We start from the raw sequence: 25,274 nt of genomic DNA, 5'->3' as shown, positions 1-25,274 counted from the left end.
CCCCTGTGCCACCACAATTGCAGTGACCATACTAATTTTCTCCACTAAATGATCTGCCCAAGTCCTCTCATTTTCCAAGATACCTCCTCATGCTTTCCATTCTTCTTCCAAGCCTACCACAAAATCTTACTCTGGTTATTTTACACCTACGGTATTAGAGACGCTGCCTAAAATTAAGCATCTCCCAGACCTGATGGTGTCTCAGAAACATTCTCAACTAAAACCAAACTCACTAGGTTTCTAAAACTGCAGATTCCTGACTCTACCTCAGATTCTGATTAAGAGGAATGAAGAACCCAAGAACGTACACATTTTTTCTAAGCACTTCCAGAAGATTCTTGTGCAAAGCTAAGTTTGGGAAGAACTGTGCTTAAATTAAAGGCAGCTAGCTGATCCCTTATTTACTTCAATTAATCCTGCATGTATCTGCCACACACATTTTCCTGAAATGCTCCACTTTCAACCTGGATTTAGCTTATCATTAAAATTAAAAAAACCAAACTCCTGGCCATCGAGTCAATTCCAACTCATAATAACTCTATAGGACAGAGTAGAACTGCCCCTGTGAGTTCCCAAAACTGTAACTCTGTCCAGCAGTAGAAAGTTTTTGTGTCTGACCCAGAACACTTTGGTAGTTTCGAACTGCTGACCTATTAAAGTTAACATAATGCATAACCACTACAACACCAAGACTGGGCTCCAAGACCACCTTATTATCCCCTCTTAGCCAGCTGAAAGTCAGAGTAGAGTACTTACTATATAATTTTACATTTAACTATCTACCATCCCATTATATTTTTCAACTGTTTATGTTGACTGTCTTTTTCACCCCAACATTACCTACTGCTTGATGAGTAGTAATTAGCAAGTCTCATATTTCTATGTCATAGTAGATACTCAATAAACAAATTGCTATAGCATAGGATAATAACATGGAAAGTGTTGTTTTATGTAGAAAAGCTAGATTAAAAAGCAGTATGCATATGCCACACATTAATATTTCAATTTGTTTCTGGTGTGGGGGTTGTTGTTTGTTTTTTTAATGAGAATAGTGTATGCCTACAAAAACACTGGGAGGATTAAGGACCAAATACAAGCCAGTAGTTATCTCTGGAGAGAGAAGTTGCAAGAAATTTTTACTCATATCTTCTATAGTTCCTAAACTGAACATTCCTTTATGATAAAGCAGGTTTTTAAAATCTTAGCTTAGAAACTCCTTGATCAATGGAAACACTGCAAGCATGGCTGAAATGAGGTTATCAGCTGAATCACTGTTACAACCTGAAGTTTTCACATTTCCGTATCCCCAGCCCACGGGTCTGCAGACTGGGGCTTGCAAGCCAGATGTGGCTCTTTCAGTATGTACATGTGACTCTGAAATAAAACTGAAATTGTATAAAGGGTAATATTCAGATAATGGTGACTTCATTTGTTTGTAAAAACCTATTTATGGCTCTCGAATAATTCTTAAATTGTTGTGAGGGGCAGGATTGGCTCTTCTGTCTCTAAAATTTGCTGACCCCTGCCTTAGCCTTACTAGATTGTTCAACTTTGTGGGCCTTGCAAATCAATTACATATGGGCATGCTATTTCTTGATCTATCTAGTTGAGAGTTTATTTATTTGTTTTCTTGTCTGTTTGTCCTTTCAGTCAAAATTAAAAACCCTAGCATAATATATGCATTTTCTTATTTCCATTTAAGACCAAGGAACATGCAATATGTGAGAAAATGAGAATTAATATAAATCGTAGGAAAAAAGGTTCTAGAATAAAATTGTAAACATTCCCTTTCCTTAAACAAAACTCTATATATTGTGAAAATCTGTCCATTACAAAGAATTCTCAAAGTCCCAAAAACTTACAATCCTTATATACTATAATTGTATCCTAAATTCCTGTACTCTGAAGACAAAGAAAATAGTTATACACAGCCTACAGCACACTGCAAAGTGCTATCATTGAACAATTTCTTTTCCAATTGAACATCAAGTCATTCAATCTTTCCTGCCAAATCTTATTAACCAGTCCCTAAATTTTTCTTGCTCAAATCTTGTACTTTGTTCCTCAATTTATGATACCCAAATCTGTACACAATACACTTAAACATGACCTTGGCAACAAACAGTAAATACTGCCCTATGACCCTCTTCATTCCATTCTTTAAGTCTGCTAACTACAGCACTGATTCATATTCCAACTGTAATCTATTTCCCCTCATAATCAAATTGCTACTTTTAGGTAGCCACTTCCAGGAAATAGAAAATACAATATTCAAATGCCAACAAAAATAAGAAACTATGAATCTAGACATTCCACACTACAGAAAAGGTAGCATAAATTACGGTACATCTATAGAGTTCCCATGAGTCAGAACTACTTGATAGCAATGAGTTCGTGTTTAATCTATCTGATAAAACAAAGAACCTGGGTGAAGTAGTGGGTTACACACTGGACTGCTAACCACAATGTGAGGGGTTCAAACCCACCAGCTGCTTCTGGTAAAGAGATGAGGCTTTCTATTCCTATAAATATTTACAGTCATGGAAACCCACAGGGGCAGTTCTCTTCTGCCCTATGGGTTACTAGGAATCAGAATCGACTTGCTAGCAATGAGAGTGAGACATGCTGAAACATAACATTTTGGAAGTTTTTCTTATGGTAACTGTACTATGTGATACTAGAAAGAATGAAAATCTTCCTCAAGTCTCAAAAAGGTAAAATAAATGTATATGCAACTTGGAATATATAGTATTAATAACAAATGTCTTTGGGTAATGAAAGCCTGAATAAATTTCAATTTTCTTCTCTACGTCACAAATTTTATAATCAAGGAAAAATGGCTAAAGAAATTCTGCTTCTAATCATACCACTAAAGTCACAACATGGAATTTACAGACCACAACTCTAAGAACCACCTTCAAGTACCCTCACTCTCACTGCCATTGAGTCAATGCTGACTCATAACAAGCCCTGTGGGTTTCTGAGACTGTAACTATTGGCGGAAGTAGAAAGCCCAGGCTTTCTTCTGCGGAGCTTCTGGTGGTTTTGAACAGGGTTCCATTAAGTACAGGCATACATCAAATAAAGATTTTACAACGACAATTGTATATATCACAAGAATTGTAAGAAAGCATGTTCTAAATCTTAACATGTATATATGTTTTTAAAACATATATATGTATATATACAACATATATATAAAATCTTTAATGTGTGAATAGAGATGTTCAACAGAGGGGGAAATAGGCAACTATAAAACAAGAACAGATATTATAACTAAAATATTTTATAGCATATTAAAACTGGCAGAAAATTAGTAGAACTTAAAGAGAGTTCAATAAACTCACTGCCAGAGTCAATGCCAACTCATAGAAATTATACAATTTGAAGAACAGAGGGGGGGAAAAATTTTTTTTAATGATGTGACCTTCAGAGACCAGCAAGATAAACAAATGTTCTAGCATATATACATACACAAAATCACACACAATTGAGACAAGAAAGCAGAAGAATATTCTTTTTTTAACCAGGTGTAAAAAGCTCTCAAATGTTAACGACCCTCTGGCACATCACAGACAAGCATTTGAAAACCAAAGGTAAAGAAAAAAGTCTGAATGGCATAATATATACACACACACACACACACACACACACACAGAGAGAGAAACAAGGATACTAATTTCTACTGACACTTCTCCAGAAACAATGGGGAACAAAAGACAGTGGGGCAGCATCTTTAAAGTGCTGAACAAAAACTATCAACACCTAGAATTCTATATCCACCAAAAAAAAATACCCTCTCCAAGCACAAAGTGAAATAAAAACTTTCAGATTAAAAAATCAAAACAAAATAAAATTTGCCAGCAGACCTGTATGAGAAAGCCAAAATCAAGTACTTAAAAAATAGTTTAGTGTCTATCTCTATGAGACAGGCAGGTTAAGCAATCCCAAGGAGACAACAACCTGACCAACAGTTCGGGGGAGGGGCATAATATCAAAGAGTTCAAGAAGAAAGAAAATGTTTTCAAATTGATGGTGGCAACAACTGAATTATGCTTGATATAATTCAATTGTGGATTGTTATATCTGTTTAAGAGTTCCCAAGAAAATGACTTTGAAATAAAAGTTTAAGAAAAATAGTTTAGCTATATAACAAAATATTCCACTATCTTTTAATTCCATTTTCCTCTTTTTGAGCTACCTGCATTTTTAAGTTTAATATACCTAAACTATAGAAAAAGCATAACTATAACATACTCCTCATTACACTCCAACAATCTGTACCTTTTAACGTAGTCATTAAAATTCCTGCATTGCTAAAATAAGTTCTCATGGCTTACATATCATTTCCCTAAACCTGGACTCACTTTTGGTAAGTGCTTCCTAATGACCACCACTGTCAGCCAGCCTGAAGAAAACACTAACCACTACTATTTAGAGATAGGGAGCCACTAGATTTGTGGAATCTGTCACAATAGTGACAGGAAACCAACCAATCAAAGGAAGAAAAACATTTACATCTTTTTGAAATGTATGCATTCTACAAATGCCATTTATGAAAAATGTTCCAGTGTGTATCTGAATTCTTGGATGATGCGAGAAAATATGCTTAATTTATGTCAATATCTCATTTGGAATGATTTGCAATTTGACTGCTTTCGGGTAAGTTCTTTTAAGCTTTAAAAAGACATAACCATTGAAAGACATATAATAGAAATCCCCACCACTCTCATGCTCAGTGAAATCCAAGCCTGTGAGACTCAGTCGTGAATAGCAGCAGCACTGCTCAAGGAAGGCCTCATTCGTTCATCACTACCAGCAAACGTGAAAGTCCAAACCTGCACTGCCAACGGCATTAAGGGCACCAAATGGGTTCACCTTTTGTCACTACTCATCCCTAGCATTTGGCACAATATTTGTCAAATAAATTAATCTTTATATTTCCTCTGAAGATTTCCTACTCCCAATGCTGCATGTTCTCCACACCACTCCTCTCCTGTACTAGCAATTCATCATGAACCTGCAAATCTCCATCCAAGTACCATCACAGATTGGCAGCAACCATGCCCTTATTGAATAAGCACACTAAACCAAACATGGTCAAGATGGAGGAAGCAGCTGGTATGTCCTTGGAGTTGTTGTACCAGGGAAAGCCCTTTATTTGAACGCCTATAAACAAGGCAGACTGAGTTACCATTACGAACCACTTCTAGGTTGAAAAGTCCCATGTTCTTCCTATTACTTGGAGCTCACAGGGCTGTCGGCATCAATCACAGCTGACCGGCATGTGGACTCCTGGTGACATTGTAGGTTACGAGGTAAACTGCTAAGCACAAGGTTAGCACAATTTCAAACTACCAGCCACTGCTCTGCAGCAAGACGAGACTTTCTACCCCCGTGAGGATGTAGTCTCAAGAACCCACAGGGGCAGTGCGCTCGGTCCTAATGGGCCGCTGTGAGTCAGAATTGACTTGTAACACTGAGAGTAAATTTTGAGTTAAAATCAACTCAGTGGCAGGGGATGTGGTTTGAGTTTTAGATTCATAAATTACCCAGCACAGTGGCTTTGTTACCAATTAGTTTTGCTTCTGTTTACTTCAGAGGAGAAGTTCTAGTCTAAACCTATGCAAGTTTCTATCATTGCACTAATAGACAAGACTGGCAACTGCACTGAGGGAAAGAGTAGAGTCCTTCCAACACCAAACAGAAGTAAAAACAAACGTCTCTCTCCCACCTCACGATGTGCTATTCTCAAAATGATTACCCTCACAGTAATCAGAACTTTGAGTAATATTCAGAATCTGCTTTCTTATTTATGGTCATTGAGTTCTCATTAACAATGATTTTTAACATCAGATTTGTTTATAAATCTCTCCTCTTTTAGATTATAAGCTCTTTACAAGGCGCACTGCCCTCTAGTCGAGCCTGACTCACATAGTGAGCCTCTGGTACAAAGTAGAAATGCCACAGTATACAGGCTTTCCAAGGCTGTAATCTCTATGTAGGATAAAGAGCAGCTGGTAGGTTTGAACTACCAACCTTTTGGTTAACAACAATGTTCTAACTGCTGTGCCACCAATGCTCATCACAGGGTGTCCCATCATTTCTTATTCAGCTTGGCATCCTCAAAGTGCACAGCAGTAACTTCCAAGGAGATTAGGGTAAACATGTGCTTAGCTAAGTCATCAGGTTGAGCCTGTGTATTTTATTACACTAGGAAAAGACAAAATTATCTGACATATCTGTAAGATTTTTTTGCACATGGTCCAAAAAAAGTTATTTGCATTATACTTGTAACTGTTGAGTCAGTTTCAATAAAAATAAAATTTTAATAAAATAAAAGTAGTCAGACCACTAATTGCAGCCCAAAGAGCATGTCAAAGTCCTCTACCCCCAAAAGAACCAAGGTAGTCTTGGGTTGGAGAAGGGATGTACAAAGGCACTGCGCATAGTTGCTAAGCACGAGAAAGAATAGGTTGGAGTCTAATGACTAACAAAAACAGAAGAAGTCAGTCTACCTTTCCTCAGCTTGACTGAGAAACATCAAGCACGAAATCTACAATCTCAACTGAAGACACTGAAAATGCAGTGTTAAGAGCCTAGTGATACTCATATTCATGGGGCCCTCAATCACCTTCCATGAACTAGCCTCACCCTCAAACAGCTTCCAATCAGCTTTGGGGTGTCTGGCTCTTAAACGCAAACCACCAACCCAAGAGATGGCCAAATATTTGAGAAAACCTGCCAACATCAAAGACAAAAACCAAAACAGAATCCAGAGGAAACTAAGACCATGTCATACAGAAGAGTTTATAATACACAAAATGCATAAAAAGTGTTGTACCAAAACTCACTGTGAGTTCCAGAGACTGTAACTGTTTATAGGAGTAGATAGCCCTTTCTCCCTCAAAGCATCTGGTGATTTCGAACAACTGACCTTCTGGATTACAGACCCATGCGTGACCACTATGCCACCAGGGAGCCAGTGTTTATACATGGTCAGGAAAATATGAATATATATATCCAGAAAATGAAAAGAAAGTCCCCATTTTTAAAAAAGGCAAATGGAGCAAGTTTTAATAGTTGAAAACTGTTTTCCAAGATCAAAATTTAAGCAAATAGAAAACAGATAAAACTGCACATCACTTAAGAGAACCAAAGAGAAATTATTAAAGAAAATGTCTCAAAGCTAAAGGAAATGAGTCTCAAAAGTTAAAGGGTGGGGCCAACACAATGAAAACACCCATGTTAAAACACAGCACTACAAAATTTTCAGCACCAGTGATAAAGAACAGGTACTTTAAAACACTGGGAGGGCAGCAGTTCCATAAAAAGAAAGATGCAAAACCAGTTACCAAAAAAATACTCGTGTATAAGCCGAGTTTTTCAGCACATTTTTTAATGCAGTTTTTGTGTAAAACTGGGTGCCTCGGCTGATATTCAGGTCGGCTTATACTCAAGTATATACAGATAAACTAATGGATCTAGGCAACATTTAATTGGCTGCTCATAATGTCAAACATATCTTGTAGATGCCATGAAGTATTCTCCTCACCCACATGCTGCCACCATTTTTTTTTTCCAAAAAAAGAAAAAAGGCAATTGAACAAGTCTCTAGATACTACCGATTAACAGGTAATACAAATGACTGGAAAACTGTCAATGCCACGGTGGGGATTCATTCAATAGCATTCAACTGGATGCTGGACATTTTATTTTGTTGCTTGTTAGCTCTAAAAACTATTCAGTTAACATGTTCCCAGGAATTTCTTTACCCAGAAATTATTTCTTTATAAAGCTGCACACTATACAAATGTGCAGACTGGCATTAGAACACTTTGGGGGACCGCTTTGTGGAGGTGTATGAAATCCTTTCTCTGCATAAGCACCGTTGGATGGTGCAAGAAGGTTGCACTCCGACTACTCACCCACAGTTTGGAAGTCTGAGCCTATCCAGTGGTACCACAGAAAAAAGGTCTGCTTCTATAAAAACTGCAGGCAAGAAGATCCTCAACAGTTCTACGCTGTAACATGTGTGATTGCCAAGGGTAGGAATACCTTGACAACAAGTTTGTTAAAGGTTTTTCCTCTGTATAGCTCCTTCATCTCCAAATTCCTGCTTCAAAAATTAGAATGACCTTGACCACTCCCAACTCCAGTGTCTGTGTCCTCAACCCAGTGAGGCTACCTCGCTCTGTCTGAGATCCTCTTCCTGGCACCGAAGTCTGAAAATTGCCTCCATGGGACTCACCTTCATTTCCTGCCAGAGGCAGCCCTGTAATGCTTGTTATTCAACATCTAAAAACAATAGTCTCACATATGATTGTTTTCTGAACTAAATTAACCATGCTTAAATTCACCTGCTACCACATATACATTAAGTCATATTCCCCTAATCTTTATTTGTATCAGGACATTTATCACTTTGTAGTGTTACACGCTTTGTTATTTCTTACACAACTTACAATAGAATGTAAACTCCATGAGCACAGGGATCTTGTCACTCTCACAACTCCTGCCCAGTAGTAAATTCTAACCTAGATGCAGGTAATAACTGGCCCTGGAGAATTCTCTAGAATCATCTTAATATTAACATCATCCAAGCAAACGTTCTCAGTTGTAAACTGAGATAGTTAACTCTGGCTTTGTTTAATCTGAAAAGGAAGTTATTAAAGCGTGTTAGGCAGCTCATGAAAAATCCCAAGAGGGCCAAATTGGAAGGCTACACAGTCAAGAACACTCAAAAACAGAGGTCTGGGCCAATAGGACAACACAGGGCCGTCACTGCCCATTTGTCCTGGTACCACTGACACCAAGGACTAAATGAATGCTGCAACTGGAATCTGTCACAGCTGCCTCTGGAAAACAGAAGTAGCTGCCGTGCCCCTGCACACTGGAGAACATACAAATTCTACAACATGCCTGCCCCTGCAAATCTCTGGCTTCTGAGTCAGTAAGGCACCCACAGGAGGGGCAGGCGTAGGTCAGATAAGTAGGTTCTAAGTACGAAAGACAAGAAGTGAGCATCTGGTTTTCATAGAGGAAGGAGATCCTCCTACCTCCCACCACACATGACTCCCTGAAGTAGAAAATCTCCCAAACACAAGGTGTTGGGTTTTCTTGTTTATCATCCAAAACACTAATGAACCAATAGCCTAAGACTGCAATGCCAGCATACCAGAACTTCCATTTGTTTAATTCCTGGGCTATAAAATCTCTGTAGTTCTCTTTCCTTTCTCGCTAAATGCTTCATTTTAGGGCACATAGGTTTTTCACTAGGTTTTTTTATATGGAGGCAGCACATACAACCTACTACCAATTAACCTGAAGCAAATTTACAGCCCTGCATCTCAGTTTTGATGTATAAAAATACGACTACCTTGTAGAGTTACTGAAAATATTATCATAACTAATGTTTGTATAGTACCTGGTCCATACCAATTAACTGGAGGTAGCTACACGGCCTAGCAATCTACATCTGAGACATCTGCCACCAAAATCCCTAGAGAGCACAGCTCTATGCTGACACACATGGGGTTGTCATGACTTGGAAAGAACCAGATACTCTGGTTTTTACTGTTAAGCTGTGGTCAAATTATAGGAAGCTCACTGATTTAATGGGCACTTCTTTCTGGTTTACATCTGCCAACAGACTACAGATCCAAGTTTTTGTTTTATCTGAATGTGATAAATTTTACTCAAAGAAAAAATTATCTTCCTTATTCCCTGGTCTTTTAAGTTACAAGTAGCTACCAAAATTTAAATTCAAGAAAAAAATAGATGTGCCTCTCCTGGGGTCTGGCACAGAGGGGAGATTTAAAAAAAAAAATTCATCTCAACAGTGTTATTTTTTAAAGTGCTTACTAGACAAATTCAGTCACTGAAAAAGGTTATAGAACTACATTGGAACAAATTGCTCATAAACGTAAGAAGAAAAGTAACCGTAAAGTTTTAAAAACTAATAGGAAAGCTAAATGGGAGGTGGGGAGTAATTGTTAGGTGTCCAATCAGTTCTGGCTACAGCAACCCTACACAGCACAGAGCGCAACACTGCATGCGCCTGCACCATCCTCACAACAAAATCAATGGCTTCAATCGTTTTCTAATTACAAAACTTACTCTTTTGAAAACTCTTCCATATAGTGAACTTTGCTTCAATTACCCTTCTTGTTCTGTCATCCAAACTTTTGAGAAGGTAAAGTCAAAACCACCCAAATTTTCTTCACATTCTGTCACTTTTAACAGTCACAGCAAGCACTGATTCTAAAAGTGAATGTGACTACAAGAACTTGATTTACATTCAAGATGTCGCTGTTGAATGAACTCCACTGTTGGCGAGGAATAAGTGGAGACTATCCAGGCTGATTCCCCTCCACAATTTAAAATTGCTCCAAATAGCCACTAAGGACTATCAATTTCAATAAACTACCAAAATTACACACTCCTTTAATACAGAAGGCACAATCTTTCCACTCCCAATTCCAATTCTGTGTCCAGTATAAAGTAAGCGTTTATTATGCATTTACTGAGTTACCGTAACTTATGAATAAATAAATGTATTTCTCCTAACGACATGGAGCTTTGCAATCCTTTCTTCAAAAAGCTTCCCCTTTTTCATCTTCGTCAAGGCCCCATGTTCCCAGTCAGCTCTTACTATAAATGCACACCATTCCCACAAGGGCAAGGTAACTGAGAGGAATTACTGAAACCAGAATGAAGGCTGAACATGCTAATGGGACAGCAGGAAAGTGTAAGGAAATAGAGGAAAGGAGTAGGAGGCAAAGGGCATACATAGAGGCCTAAATACAGACACGTATATATGTAAATATATTTATGATTATGGGGGAAATACACCTATGTGCATATACTTATAGGTTTAGTAGTAGGGTAGCAGGTAGACATTGGGCCTCCTCGTGCACATTCCCTTAATACAAGAGCACCTTGCTCAGCTAAACTAGGTCATTCCATGATACCCACCTTCCTGACATGATCCCTAAAGACAAAACATGTACATAAGCAAATGTGGTGAAGAAAGTTGATGGTGCCCGGCTTTCAAAAGATATAGCGTCTGGGGTCTTAAAGGCAAACAAGTGGCCATCTAGCTCGGAAGCAACAAAGCCCACAAAGAAGCACACAAGCCTGTGTGAACACAAGGTGTTGAAGGGATCAGGCAGCAGACATCAAAGAACAAAAACCATCACTGTGTGATCACCTTCCCCATATAAACGCTGAAGACGAATGTGCATAAGTTAAGTGTGGTGAAGAAGGCTGATGATGCCTGGCTATCGAGAGATACAGCGTCTGAGGACTTAATGGCTTGAAAGTAAACAAGTGACCATCTAGCCCAGAAGCAACAAAGCCCACATGGAAGCAGCACACCAACATGTGTGTTCATGAAGGGCCGAGGGGACCAGGTTTCAAAGCACCAGAGGCCCGGGGGGGTGGGGGGGAATCATATAATCGTGAATGAGGGGAGCACATGATGGGGCCCAATGCCCATCTGTAGACAACTGGACACCTCTTGCAGAAGGGTAGTGGGGAGATGAGTCACTCAGGGTTCAGTGTAGCAATAGTGAAATTCACAACCTTCCTCTAGTTCTTAAACGCTTCCTCCCGCCCACTATCATGATCCCAATTCTACCTTGCAAACCTGGTTAGACCAGAGGATGCACAGCAGTACAGATGGAAACTGGAAACACAGGGAATTCAGGACAGATGAACCCCTCAGGACCAGTGGTGAAAGTGGAGATACCGGAAGGGAAGGGGGGTAGAAAGGGGGAACCGATCACAAGGATCTACATATAACCTCTTCCCTGAAGGATGGGCAACAGAAAAGTGGGTGACGCCGGGCAGTGTAAGATAAAATAATAATTTATAAATTATCAAGGGTTCAAGAGGGAGGGGGGAGGGGGAGCAGGAAAGGAAGGGAGAGGGAGAAAAGGAAAATGAGGAGCTGATTCCAGGAACCCAAGCGGAAAGCAAGTTTTGAGAATGATGAGGACAACAAATGTATAAGTGTGCTTTACACAATTGATGTATGTGTGGATTGTGATGAGTTGTATGAGCCCCCCAAAAAATGATTTAAAAAAAAGAGTTGTCAACTTTAAGAAAAATTAACGTGTAAACACAATGGTTAAAAAAAAAATTTTTTTAAAAAGAGTTCCTTGGTCTCTCAGGCCAACTAGTGAAGATTAAAACATGTAGCTCCCTGACCCACTCAACACATGAGTTTATGAGTTTATGTACTGCCAAACGTATGTCAACCCTAGGTTGCAAGTAAGAGCAAAACATGACTGCCCGTGCTCTCTGGAAGGGTGTTAATCAAAGAAGCACTGAATAAAAGTACTACTGATGACAGGAGAGGCATTATGAAAAAAAATTACAGGGAGACAGACAGGAAATTGTTTCAGAGTAGTTGAGAAGGAGGATTGAGGTGGGAGAAGGCTTTCCTGGTAAAGTGACATCCCGGCTGAGAATGTAGGAAAAAAGAGGTTAACTAAAGGCGGGAAGGGGTGATCTTCAGGCCAAGGCAGCAGCATACCTGCAAAACCCAGAACCAACGTAGCTCCAGGAAGCCTGTAGATAAGGCTGAGGAAGTAAGCCAGAGCACAGATCATGTGTGGAAGAAATCACTGAGTTTGTTTTTAAAAGAACGGAGAATTTGGGTTCATGTATCTGCTCTAACCACTCTTCCACTCCTGCCCACTCAATTGAACACTACTTATTCTGTTGACCTTGCCTACACGCCCAGGCTCGATTATCTCTAGCTTTGTCCTCGGAAACTCGGGTGCATAATGGTTATGTGTTGGGCTGCAGTTTAAAACCACTGGCCACTTGGAGGAGGGAGGCAGTCTAGGCTTTCTACTACTGTAAAGAATTAGTCTCAAAAATCCACAGGGGCAGTTCTACCCTGTCCTATGAGTTGGCAACCACTTGATGGCAATGTGTTTGGTTTTCACTTTGTCCTATTCAGCAGTCACCGCCTCCAAACTGGAGAAGCTGAAACTGGATAGTCTTCAGTCTCTGCCCTCTGCATAGCTGACTGTGACGCTGCTGAATAAATTGTGGGCCTTCGGGACAATTCCTAGATAAATTTACCTATCTTTGCTGATTGTGTCTAGGGCTACACTACAGATACATTATAGAGAAATGAAAACAAAAGTTGTAAGATTCTTAGTGAGATTGTACTAATTTTCTTATTCCTGTTTTGAAATTTCTATGAAATAATTTTTCATACCATAGCAGTACTACCACTCAATAATGAATGTGCTTAATGTAAACACGAGGTAGATAACACCACTGTGGTGGCAATAGTCTTTCCTGGGGAAAATGATCAACTGGAACAAATTCCCCAGAAGACAGGACTTGTCTTAAAACTAGAGCCCTATTCATCCCCAAGTGAACTTTTAACTCAAAATTAACTGTCAAATGGACTGGAAAATGAAACAAAATTCCTTGACCTTCAAGAGACAACAACAAAATTAGGTGCTGAGATACTAACTGCAAGTCAGCGGTTCAAATCGAACAGCCACCAAAGCAGGAAAAAGACCAGGCTATGTGCCCCTTAAGATTTTTCTTGAAAACGCAATATAGGGTCACTGTGAGTCAGATTCAACTCAATGGTAGTGGGTTTGGTTTGAAGTTCCCTTTATAATGATGATGTTTATATTAGACTAAGTCCTTAGGACTACTTGAAAACTATTAAAGCTCACACCCACCAGAACATAACTTCCATGAAGGCAGACTGTGCTAAGTTTTTATTTAGCATATATCCCCAGGCCCCAGTACCATGTCTAGAATTTGTAGGTGCCCAATAAATAGCTCTACCTATTCTATAACATGCACTAGTTTTAAAATGGTCTCTAAATTAGGACATATATGAAAATAAATAGAATATGGCATTTTTTTCAGGAACATGCAAAGACTCGTAATAAATTAAATACACATTCACCTACTTTACATTTTTCAAATTAGGATACAACTATTTCCTTTGGAGATTCATAGCTAACATTGCCTTTTCCCACTTTCCCTTTTTAAGCTTCATCCTTAAGGCAAATTATTTCTACCTGCCCCTAACTAAAGGAGTTCTGATGGTGCAGTAGTTACATGTTGGGCTGAGATCAGCATGGTCCACAATTCGAAATCTTGGGAGAAAGAATAGGCTTTCTACTCCTGTAAACAGGAAACCCACAGGAGGTCACTATGAGTCAGCATTGTCTGGATGGCAGGTCCCTAACTGAAAGTCTGAGCCTCATTAATTATTCTATCATGTGTTCCCCAACAAATCCTTCAGGTCCTCAGTAAGAAAGTTTTCCATTGCCCCATTAAACCCATCAGTCCACTGTTAGAATTGTCAGCACAGTTTGATTCTCTTCTTTCTACAAAAGTTGGCTCAATTACTACAAAAGTTGGCCAAATTACTGCCTGAATCTAGAAATATTCCCTTTGCTGTGAGAAAAATGGTAAGAAATAGTTACTAATCTTTTTAATGGTATTCCAAACCTGGCTCTCCTACTTTTTACATCTTCTTAATCTCTCATGCTTGGGCACCTGGAAGGTCCTTGCCTTCCAGCTTTCAAGGCCTCCTTCTTACAAAGTCATCTTCCTAGCTACAGATTTGTCATCATCCACCTGCCAGAAAACCTTCAACTCCCCAAATTGAAATTATTATAGTAAGACCCATCACTCATTTCCCACTATAATTGTCCCTAAACTTAAAAAAAAACCCAGAAAAACGCACTGTCATTGAACCGATTCCAATTCATAGTGACTCTACAGAACAGGGTAGCACTACCCTGTGGAGTTCTGAGACTCCAATTGTTTGGGGGACTAAAAAGTCTCCTCTTTCTTCCACCAAGTGTCTGGTGGTTCAAACTACAGACCTTTCAGTTTGCAGCACAACAGGTAACCACTATGCCACCACAGCTCCTATACCTGTCCTTATCTCTCCCCAAAGGAGCCCTGGTGGCAGAGTGGGTTATGAATTAAGGTGCTAACGACAAAGTCAGCAGATCAAAACCATTCTCCAGGGACAAGATGAGGCTTCCTACTCCTGTAAAGAGTTGCTGGTGGCCTTGAGTGGGAATCAGCTCAATGGCAGTGAGTTTTGACTTCTCCGCAGCACACCACACAACTGCTACACACAAACTACACTGGAGACAGATCTATTCCAACGTCATCACTCAGCATTTCTTCCCTCTACCCCCCAGGTTGCCCACGGAACTTCCTCCTCTGGACTAACAATTTGTCAGGCTTTGTTATAAAAATCCTGTCTTTTAATGACCAAGATTCCGTCCCTTCCCATCTCCTCCACATTGCACTAGCAAAGCCGAAGAACTGTATTACCTTCATATGACAATACCGCTTAACTGTTAACAGACATGGTCTTGCAAGTGTTGTTCATTTTGCCTGGGTACACACTATCTCAACACTAAAAGTAGAAGTAACCAAATCTTTCTCATTTTGTAATGAAAAGCCTCTACTATAACTCATGTATTTAATACAGAGGATACTCAAATGTTTATTTTTATTGAATAGGGATAGTCCTATTCAATAATAGGTTAGCATCCTGTTTTTCTATAGAAGTTCGTAAGTTATCAAAATAAGTTTTCATTCAAATGAATGTAAGAAAATATTTAACTAGATACTCTTGATAAAGAATGTATATTCTGTTATTAGGAAAACAGGTCTTCTAACTCCCTGTACTGAAGGAACTCTGGTGGTATACTCGTTGGGCTACTATCTACAAGGACCGCAGTCGAAACTGTCAGCTGCTCCAAGGAAGAAAGGCGGGGCTTACTACTCCCACAGAGTCAGTCTTAGAAATTCACAGGGGCAGTTCTACCCTGTCCTAGAATTGCTAGGAGTGAGTTTGGTTTTGTTTTTTAGAGTTGTCAAATTGAAAAAATTAAGAGAATTTAGCAAACAATGCACTCAGACTGCTTTCACTCCTTATCAAAGTACTGATTCCTGTTACCTGTTGGAACGTAGTTTGACAATACTTAACAGTTAATGCATCTACATAGGGAACCAGCAATTCTCTTCTACATACACAGCCTATGGGTAGCACTCACAGAAATACATGTTACATGTACAATAGTGTACCCATCCCCAAACCCACTGCAGTGAGACAGTGACCAGGTTAAAACGTTCTTGGGGTTATGATAAGATAAGAGAGAAACTGGCGGGGGGGAGGGGGGGTATGGAAAGCTAATAATAACGGATAGAAGAAAATGTTCTAAAACTGATTGTGGTGATGAATGCACAACTCTCTTTAGTATATTTAAACCGCTGAATTGTGTGATTTATGTCAATGAAACTGTTAGAACAAAAAAAGCCCCAATGCCAATGAACAGACTTGGACTCACAGAGACCGATTAAGACGGTACAAAACTGCTCTGTAGGATTTCCAACGCTGCATATCCAACGAAGCAGACTGCCAGTCACGTCATTTCTGCAGAGAGTTGCTGGTGGGCTCAAACTACCAATATTTTGCTCAGCTGCCTCATGCTTAACCACTGAGTCACCAGGTCATACTATAAAGATGCACACTGCAGCACTATTTAAAATTTGAAAACAATTTTAACAGGGACTGGCTAAAAGTTGCAGTACATCCACAAAACAGAGTATTTCTCAACCATTAAAAACAACAGAAAGCTCTACCAGCTTCTATGAAAATATTTCTAAGGTAGAGCAAGTGACAAATATCTTCCACTGCAAAACTGTATAATTACTATGATCATTCTTCTTGTTTTAGAGGTAGGGGGTTGTGGGTCTACATACACATACTATGTATTTTTTTAATGGGATTGTACTAACCTTAGTTTTGTAGTGAATGTACATATGTAAAGTGTAAAATAATATTTATAATTATACATATAATTGGAAAGAACATTTCTGATAGGAAAAACTGAATAGGTATTATGTATGGGGCATTGGAAAGGGCAGTGATCTGATACATTCACACAGTATATATTACTGGTTGATTTTTAAAAATTAAAATTCCCTAGGTGGTTAGAATTGTACCTTATTTTCTTGCTATGCTGTAAAACTGCTCAACTAGATGCCATAAACAAGTGATGAAGTCCTTAGGTGGTACAAAGGGTTAACAGACTCAGCTGCTAGTCAAGAGGGTTCAAGTCTGCCAGAAGGGTCTTAGAAGAAAGGCCTGAAGATCGACTTCTGGAAAGAAAGAAAAAAATCAACCACTGACAGCCCTGTGGAGCACAGCTCTTTGCTGACACACCATGAGTCACCATGAGTCAGAGTGGACTCCAAAGTAACTGGAAAACAGATGATAAAGCACTGAGGAAAGGGGGACACACTCTGGTCCTACAGCTGCCTCCAGGTCAGGTGTTACTATTCAAACCCAATCAGTCCCAATCAAAATGAATGAGCCAGAGTCCCCGTAAAATACTCTCTCAGTCCCAATGGGCCTCTCTCACAAACCTCTTCAGCACCACCCCCCAGCTGACAACTCTGGAGCACACCCTTCCTTCTTCTCAGGCTAGGGCACTGGTGTCCTCCCCTTCCCATCCCCTTCCCCCAAAAGATCTCTAGTTTTTAAAAAGGACAGCCAGCTAACTGACAAGAATTAATGTGCCAACCTACAGATTAAAAAAAATTTTTCCCAGGAGTATTTGCATTTTATATTAAACTCCAGCTCTCCCTTAATCTGAAGGAAGGAATTACAACACTGAGAGTGCAAGCAACACGATGAAAAGGAAAGAATTGGGGGACAAGACGACCTTCCTTTGTTCTTTCAAATCATGCCACATGACTATCTACCCAGGCCACCATGGACCCTCAGACTATCCATGCAAGTCCACCCCAATACTGACATGCACAACTGCTTATTTACCCAAACCAACTTCTCGCCTTTATAATTTGATCAAGTCAGCTAATTTTTCTGTAAGATTAAATGGACATTAACCACAAATGAGCTTGCACATTTAAAAAACATCTTTCAGAAGGACAGATATCACTGTCAAATCCCAATGTACCGGGGGAATGCTCTAAGGAAGATGTACAATTCCTCTTGATATGATCGAACGATTGAAACATTCAATTGTATGATATGTAAATTGTATGCCAAAAAGAATCCCGGGGTACCTTCTACTCCTTTACTCTTCTTTGCAGAACTAAGGCTGAAGGCAAGAATCAGGAAAACGGTCATTTGCCTCCTATGTATTCACCTCCTTCTTTAAAATGAGTTCCTCAGAATGTTTTCCTCTTCAGAATTTGAGCACCTACAGATTCTGGTGCACTACACCTTAAGCCCAGATTTTTTTTTTTAAACGCCTGAGCCTTAGGATTGCCCAATTTTGACAAGTTTCTCCACAAATCTGTTTGAGATCCACTCAATTCTTAAATCCTACCTGATTTAATGGCACTCTTTTCTTCAAAGAAAACCTAAACCTTTCCTTTTCTAAAGTCCACAGAAATTAAAAATGATGTCATGGGATAGTAAATTTTTTTTAAACATTGCAACATTGAGTGCCTCAAACATTTGCTAAAATCCTGACAAGATGTAAATGTTGTTCTAATATTGTTTGCTGAGGATAATGAAGAGGAATGTAAATACAACATCAAGGAGACTATTAAGACTAAACCCAAAAACTTAGTTTCCAAACACTGTCTACATACAACATAACCAAAACAATCAAGAATCACATTTATATATATTTTTTAAAAGGCGCTAGATCAAAACTCCCTTCACTACTAAAAGAATAGTTACATAAAAGTTACTAACAGAATGACAACATATAAAGCAGCTCAGGTGGCACAGATGTTAAAGCACTTGACTGCTGACCTAAAGGTCAATGGTTTGAACCCACCAGCGTGTCCACAGGAAAAGCTCTGACAGTTTGCTTCCACACAGACTGTAGTCTTAGAAACCAGGGGGCAGTCCTATTCTGTCTATAGGGTCTGTTGGATACAACTGACTCACAGCAGTGTGCAAAGCTATATAGGTATATAATGCGTAATTGATGTTTGATTTTGAATTGTTCAAAAGATGAATAAACAAATGTAGAATATAAAACATTAATTAGTCCACTAAGTTGTCTTTTCAAAGTTTGTGTAATTTCTTCCCAAACTTTTGGAAGTGTGGCAAGCAATGTTTAATTGTCCTCTTCTTCCATAGAAACAGATTTTCAATCGAATATAGCCACCTTACCAGCCTGCTTTGTAGCTAAATGTGGGCACATGACTAAGTTCTGACCAATATCTCATGAATGGAAATCACGTATGCAAATGGAAGGAAACATGCCTCTCCCACCCTCAACTTTCCCACATCCTGTTTCTGGATTATAGTGGGGAGTTGTCCTCTATTGTATATAGAACACAGTAATCTTTATCCATAGGAAAACAACAAGACAGAAGGAACTATCTCCTTGTCCCCATACATTGGGGTCACTTTATCAGCCTTCAACTATTCACACTTACCTTGTTGTTCTATGAGAAATAAATCTCATTGAGAAATAAATCTCATTGAAGCCACTGTATTTACTCAAGAGCCCACAGCTATCCTGTGTTCTAACGCATCTAAAATCCATTGCCACCGCATCAATTCCAATTAACAGCAACCCTACAGGAAAGTGCAAAACTGCCCCATCGTTTCCAAAGCTGTGACTTTTTATGGGGAAGAAAAAATTGCCCTTTCTCCCCAAAAACAGCTGGTGGAGTCAAAACACAACCTTGGTTAGCAGACCAATGCTTAACCCACTGCACCACCAGGGCTCAATGTACGCAGGGTGTTGACATTTGTAACAAACATTAATTTAACACCTAACAACTCTGTAAATTTGAGACTCTATAAATTCTTATTTCAAATCACATCAAAACTTCCTACTGGGTAACCCCACTACCAAAATGATTGCTACTAATCATTTTACATGGCATTTTACACAATTACAAAGCACCTCATTATACTGCTTCATTTCAAATTCTCACAACCCTGGATTATAGTGGGAGTAACTGACACAATTCACATTTGGTACACAGGATTCAAATTCAGAAAAGCAGTTTTGCCCAAGACTACAGTACTAAGAGACGCTACTTTAGTTTCAGAAGGTAGGTGTTTTGTCCCATCACTCTACATATCTAAGGAAGCTTCAAAAAGTGCACAGAGGGATGCCACCACCTTTTAATTGCATTTTCCCACGCACTTTTTGAAGCTCCTTCACTCACTCTTATATCTACTCTTGCCATGCACTAGGCACTGGAGTTACTGCCATGATCTAGAAGAGGTTGGGGTCTGTCCTAATGAATCTTGCGATTTAATGGGGAGGAAAGGGTGGACTTCAAATAAATAATAACATTTTCTGAATAAGGAGTATGAAAGCAACAGAGAGACAGAGACTGGCAAGAATGTAGCATCACCAAGGGACTTTAACCTTGTCTAGGGATCTGAGGAAGGCTGCTGAGCCTCCAAAGAGTGAGCTACAAGAGAAAGAAAAAGGAGCTAGGAGGTGGACATGCTGTACTACCTCAAGCTTAACAAGAACCTTAGGTAAGTACTACGAGTTCCAATGGACAGAAAAGGAAACTGCTCTGAAAACGACTGTGTCTAAAGTCATACTGCCAGTAAGTAGCAGAACCTGTTGCTATTCCAGATCAGCCTGCCTCTGGAGCCAGTGCTCTTCGCCATCTCACAGGTCAGTACACCCAGTTAGCATGCATCTTCATTTACCAGAACTAAGTATCAAGCAGATTTGGGGGAGATGTCAGTTCAAGCACCTTTTTGCCAAAATGCATGTGCCAACATGCCAACCTTAACCACAAGTGTCCATAAATTTTTTAAATATTCCTACTGTTGTAAATTTTATACATGTAGAAAAAAAATCAAGGGACTACTTAATAAATACAAATGTTAACTTAAAATAAAGATAGTGGAAAACCAGTATCATTCCAATTAAACCAGTTCACTAAATGCCCCCAAAATCTACTTAAACAAGCATTTCAATTATGAGAGCTCAAAACAGCTCATCAAAAAGAGCAAACTATTTCACACTATTATTTCAAAGCCCCCCAAAATTTATCTATTTTGTCAAAATTTGGTTTTAACAGTAACAAACTTTTAAAACCACCTACTAAAAAGATGCATAAAGCTGAAAGAACCAATTGCCAAAAAGTCAAAATGCTTTCATATTGGCAAATAGTATGTCTACAAGGGATCACCATCAATTGAAGCATTCAATGTTATCTTTCAAAATACAAAAGTTTAACTACATAATTCTGAAAGCAGAATTTCAAAGTAAAAGCAAAAACAGCTTTTCAAAGAACAAGTAGCTGGTTTAAGCATTTTAGTACTTCTGATTATTTTCATATATGAAAATAGGAAAGTATGGTTGCTTGTCGCCACTTGATCAGGAAACAAAACTTGCCTTCAATTATTCAACAGGTACACTAAATTATTCTAGTCATGTGCAATGAGCCTTCCACGTTCACACTGCCAAGGCTAAACTTTCCAACATTCACCTTAACATTAAACCCTTGACATAAGACAAACTTTTCAGGAGCAGATTGAATCCTCTATTTGGGAGCACCTAAGAAGTTGTAGAAGCAGTGGGTGATGTCCTAGACTGCCAGCCTTAAGGTCAGCACGTTCAATGGCACCAGCTGCTCCCCAGGAGAGCTTGTCTGCTCCCATAAAGATTTACAGCCTCAGACACACAAAAGGACAGTTCTACTCCCGTCCTCTACCCCATCACCAAGAGCCAGAATCAACTGGGTGATGGTAACAAGGTTGGTTTTGAATAGTGAGAGAAGTTTTAGGTAATTTCATTTGATGTTTTTTTCAAGTTATTACATTTGCACCCCAAAATAATTTTAATCCAAAATTATGTAAACTTTGAGCTATGAATTACTACAATTTCTCCAAGTACCACCAAACTGTCCCCAACAGTAATGATAAACGGTAAAAAAAGCTTTTAAAAAACAAAATCTACTATGTGCACATAAGGTGGTATTATATAATTAACACAACTCACTTTGATTAGGAAAACTGCATCATGTTTCAAGTGACTTTGCAAGATAGTTTCAAGTTATCATCACTTCTCGGTGGAAAATATACAAGTTTATATGGTGATAAAAATCATCTAAGTACTCCTCAAATGAAAAAATTCTTCTCTCACAGTTTAAATTAGTGATAAGGATCACAACAAAAATTATAAGACTAATTAAATGTTGGGCGTGAGAAGCGAAGTCCCTTATAAAAGGCTCTTTCTGGAAGCGTTCAGCTGAGTTTGGATGGTCAAGGTTACTCTTTGGGGTGGTGGACTTGCTCTGTATTTGGAGAAAATAGAGAAAGCTCTTTGAAAGAAAGAGCTTAATAACAAAACAAAGAAAAATCGACACGCATTTTATCACATACACCCAGATTCACAAATTGCTAAGCCCTTACCTTCTACTAATCTTATTTTTAATGTTATATAGTCATTCCCTTCCCATCCATAAAAAATGTATTTCTATCCAAATTTTGTTTCCACAACTAGATATTTGCTATCATAGGCACACTTGTGAAAACACCTCTGGACAGTCTACATTTCTAAGCTATTCCTTTTTTTTTTTTAAGTACTACCCAAGATTTAACGCATATTAGAATTTTCTTTGTGTAGTTATAAAACAAAATAAGTGCCAAAAGTCATTTTGTACATGGTTATAACAAGTTACCTTCAATTTTGCTTTTGCAGATATTCATAGTACTAAAAAAGCTCTTGAAAATTCTTTAGATATCACTTATTCTACTATTTTTCTACCCATATCTCTAAGAAATTCAACAAACACACTAAAACTGAGTGACAGACTTCAGACCATACTCTAGATGGGAAAAATATCTAACCAAGGGTCTATTCTACCAAGTACATTTCCAAACAAGTCACTGCACTAAATTAAAACCTCCCCACTTATTTTGAATGATTAATCCACTGCCCTTGAGTCAATTCTGACATAGAGACCCTACAGAACTGCCCCATTTGGATTGCCGGGGCTGTAAACTTACAGACAGAAAGCCTCATCTTCCACAAAACAGCTGGTTGATTCAAGCTACTGCCTTTCTGGTAGGCAATCCAGCACAGAACCCACTGTACCACCAAGGCTCCTAAAACACTGAATAATTTGTTAATTTTTGAATATACGGTGTATTGATTTTCTATACTTGTTAAAACGTTTAAACCCACCAACCCACTGCTATTCCACCAATCCACTGCTATTAAGTTATTCCCACTCATAGCAGCAATCTTTCATGGTGTTTCTGAGGCTGTAAATCTCTATAGGAGCAGACAGCTTCACCTTTTACTGAATAAATGGTGGGTCATTAGTGGAAGAGGTGGGGCGTGGTCTAAGCGATCCCGGTATCAACTTGAGCAAAAACTCAAGTCTATTCCTTCAGATCCAAAGGAGGGTGCCTTCACCTTGCAAACACAAGGGAGGACCCATCCTTCTACAATAATTAATGTCTGAGCTTATACTCTGAGTTGACAAGACAGATTGACACAGTCGCTGCAACAGTGGCCTCAAACAAAACAATTGTGAAGATGGCGCAGATCGGGCAAGTTTAGTTCTGCTGTACACAAGAGTCACATGCTGTACACACGAGTAGAACCAACTCAACAGCACTTAACAGCATATTTGTGAGGTAAGCATGAGCTTTTTTATTCCCACTCTTACAATAAAACACAATGTAGGTGTTGACAGGAGTCCTTAACTTTCTGGCAAGGTTTGAAGTCTAAATAATTTGACTGCAAGTAAATCCTTCAAAATTATTGGGGTACATGAAGCCTAAGTGATATGTATATTTAAAAGCTTAACTATAATTAAGTCACTTTATTGCTTTTAACTATGCTTACTTAAAATCTTCATACATGAAATATTTATTAGTTCTGATCTTATGTTCATGTTCATGTTTACCAAAAAATAAGAAATTTAAAACAATAAAAGTTAAAGATAACTTCATTTAATGACAAGTATCCCAGAGTCATAGTACTAAATAAATCCATTCTTAGAAACCTTGCATATGTAGAGTAAGATGTCACAGAAGAAAATCCAAATACTTAAATATAAAATGTGACTAAAACTAACTTTATACAAGTTTCTTATAATTCACCATACTTGAAAAAAATGCTACGGCTAAAATTAGCGTCAAGAACACACCCTTATGAACATAGGTTTTGTTGAATTTCCTTCCCATCTGAAATTGACATGTTTTTTAAGGGGAAGGGGGAAAAAGACTAACAGCAGTGAAGAGGACCCCATCTCCACCTTTCCTTTGCACTTCCAGTCAACTCCATTCTAAACATTAGAAAAGGGCACCATCTTTAAGTGAGAATCCTGAGTCATTATCCACAAATGGTTCCACTATTTTCCAGAATTGGTAAATTGGTAAATGATGAGTAATAATGTAGGAGTTGAGCACAGACTCACTAGTCTCCATACAACCCACTGAATGACCTTGGACAAGTCACTACCCTTCTGCATGGCTCAGTTTCTTCATCGATAAAATGGGTAACTGTTACTACAGGCGGGATCAGGGACTTAAGGAACGTAAAGCACTTGAGAAGAGCGGTTGGCAGCATTCTCCCTCATCTGTAAGTCACTGTGAAAACCTTGTTACAAGGTGTCTATTCTGACAACTTGTGGGAAAATCAAGAACCAAGTCTTGCAGGCATGCAAGTGCTAGTACCTGAACCCCAGGGTTCCCACAACCTAGGGTTGGCTGACAAAGCACAGGCCAGCAAGAAGTCAGAGTCACCCACTCGCTCATTTTGCCAGGCTTAACTATTTCAGAACAGGGAGGAGCCTTTTGCTAAGTGTGGTGGATCTAAGGCTAGTCAGTGCAGGTTACTGTCTATAAATAGACATGCGAAGTTTTGTTGGAAGACATAGGTTCATCGATTGCAATTCATGCCTTCCCTGACACCAACTCCTCCAGCAGCTGAGCGGGTCATCACTCCGTCTCGAGTGGCCGGATCCCTTGCACTCGCTGCACAACTTCGGAGCACCCCGAGTCCCACGGCCTCCAGGACCGACCCCGAAGGGTGGCCGGGGGATCGGCCTCCCGACCTTCCCGGCGCCCAACCTGGGCCCCGCCGTCCTCGCCTCGCCCAGGACCAGCCCCATTTTCTTCACCCGGGCATTGTCCTTGCAAAGAACCCTGGCGGTTCCCACACTGGTGGGGACCAAGAGGAGGGACTAGGGAGGAGCTGGGGGAAGAGGATGAGGAGGAAGAGGAGGAGGAGGAGGAAGACAACCTCCTCCCCTCCGCGCCGGCGACC

General features: G+C 39.3%; 1 protein-coding gene across 3 annotated transcripts in view; it reads right to left on the bottom strand.

Moving 5' to 3' along the window:
- Nucleotides 1–25,274, bottom strand: part of DYRK1A (dual specificity tyrosine phosphorylation regulated kinase 1A) — a 125,762-nt gene that overhangs the window by 98,484 nt on the left and 2,004 nt on the right. Inside the window, exon 1 of one of the 3 annotated variants that reach the window (XM_045284523.1) lies at nucleotides 17,026–17,041. The exons of the other annotated variants lie outside the window; for them this stretch is intronic. The gene's annotated coding sequence lies outside the window, so the exon portion shown is untranslated. Of the gene's footprint in view, nucleotides 1–17,025; nucleotides 17,042–25,274 lie in introns of those variants that run through there. 3 annotated transcript variants of the gene reach the window in all.

The sequence above is a fragment of the Echinops telfairi genome, unplaced genomic scaffold (assembly GCF_000313985.2).
Source record: "Echinops telfairi isolate 266 unplaced genomic scaffold, ASM31398v2 ScPeMD7_7469;HRSCAF=8507_0, whole genome shotgun sequence".
Classification (NCBI taxonomy): Eukaryota; Metazoa; Chordata; class Mammalia; order Afrosoricida; family Tenrecidae; genus Echinops; species Echinops telfairi.
This window is presented reverse-complemented; position numbering and strand designations above follow the sequence as displayed.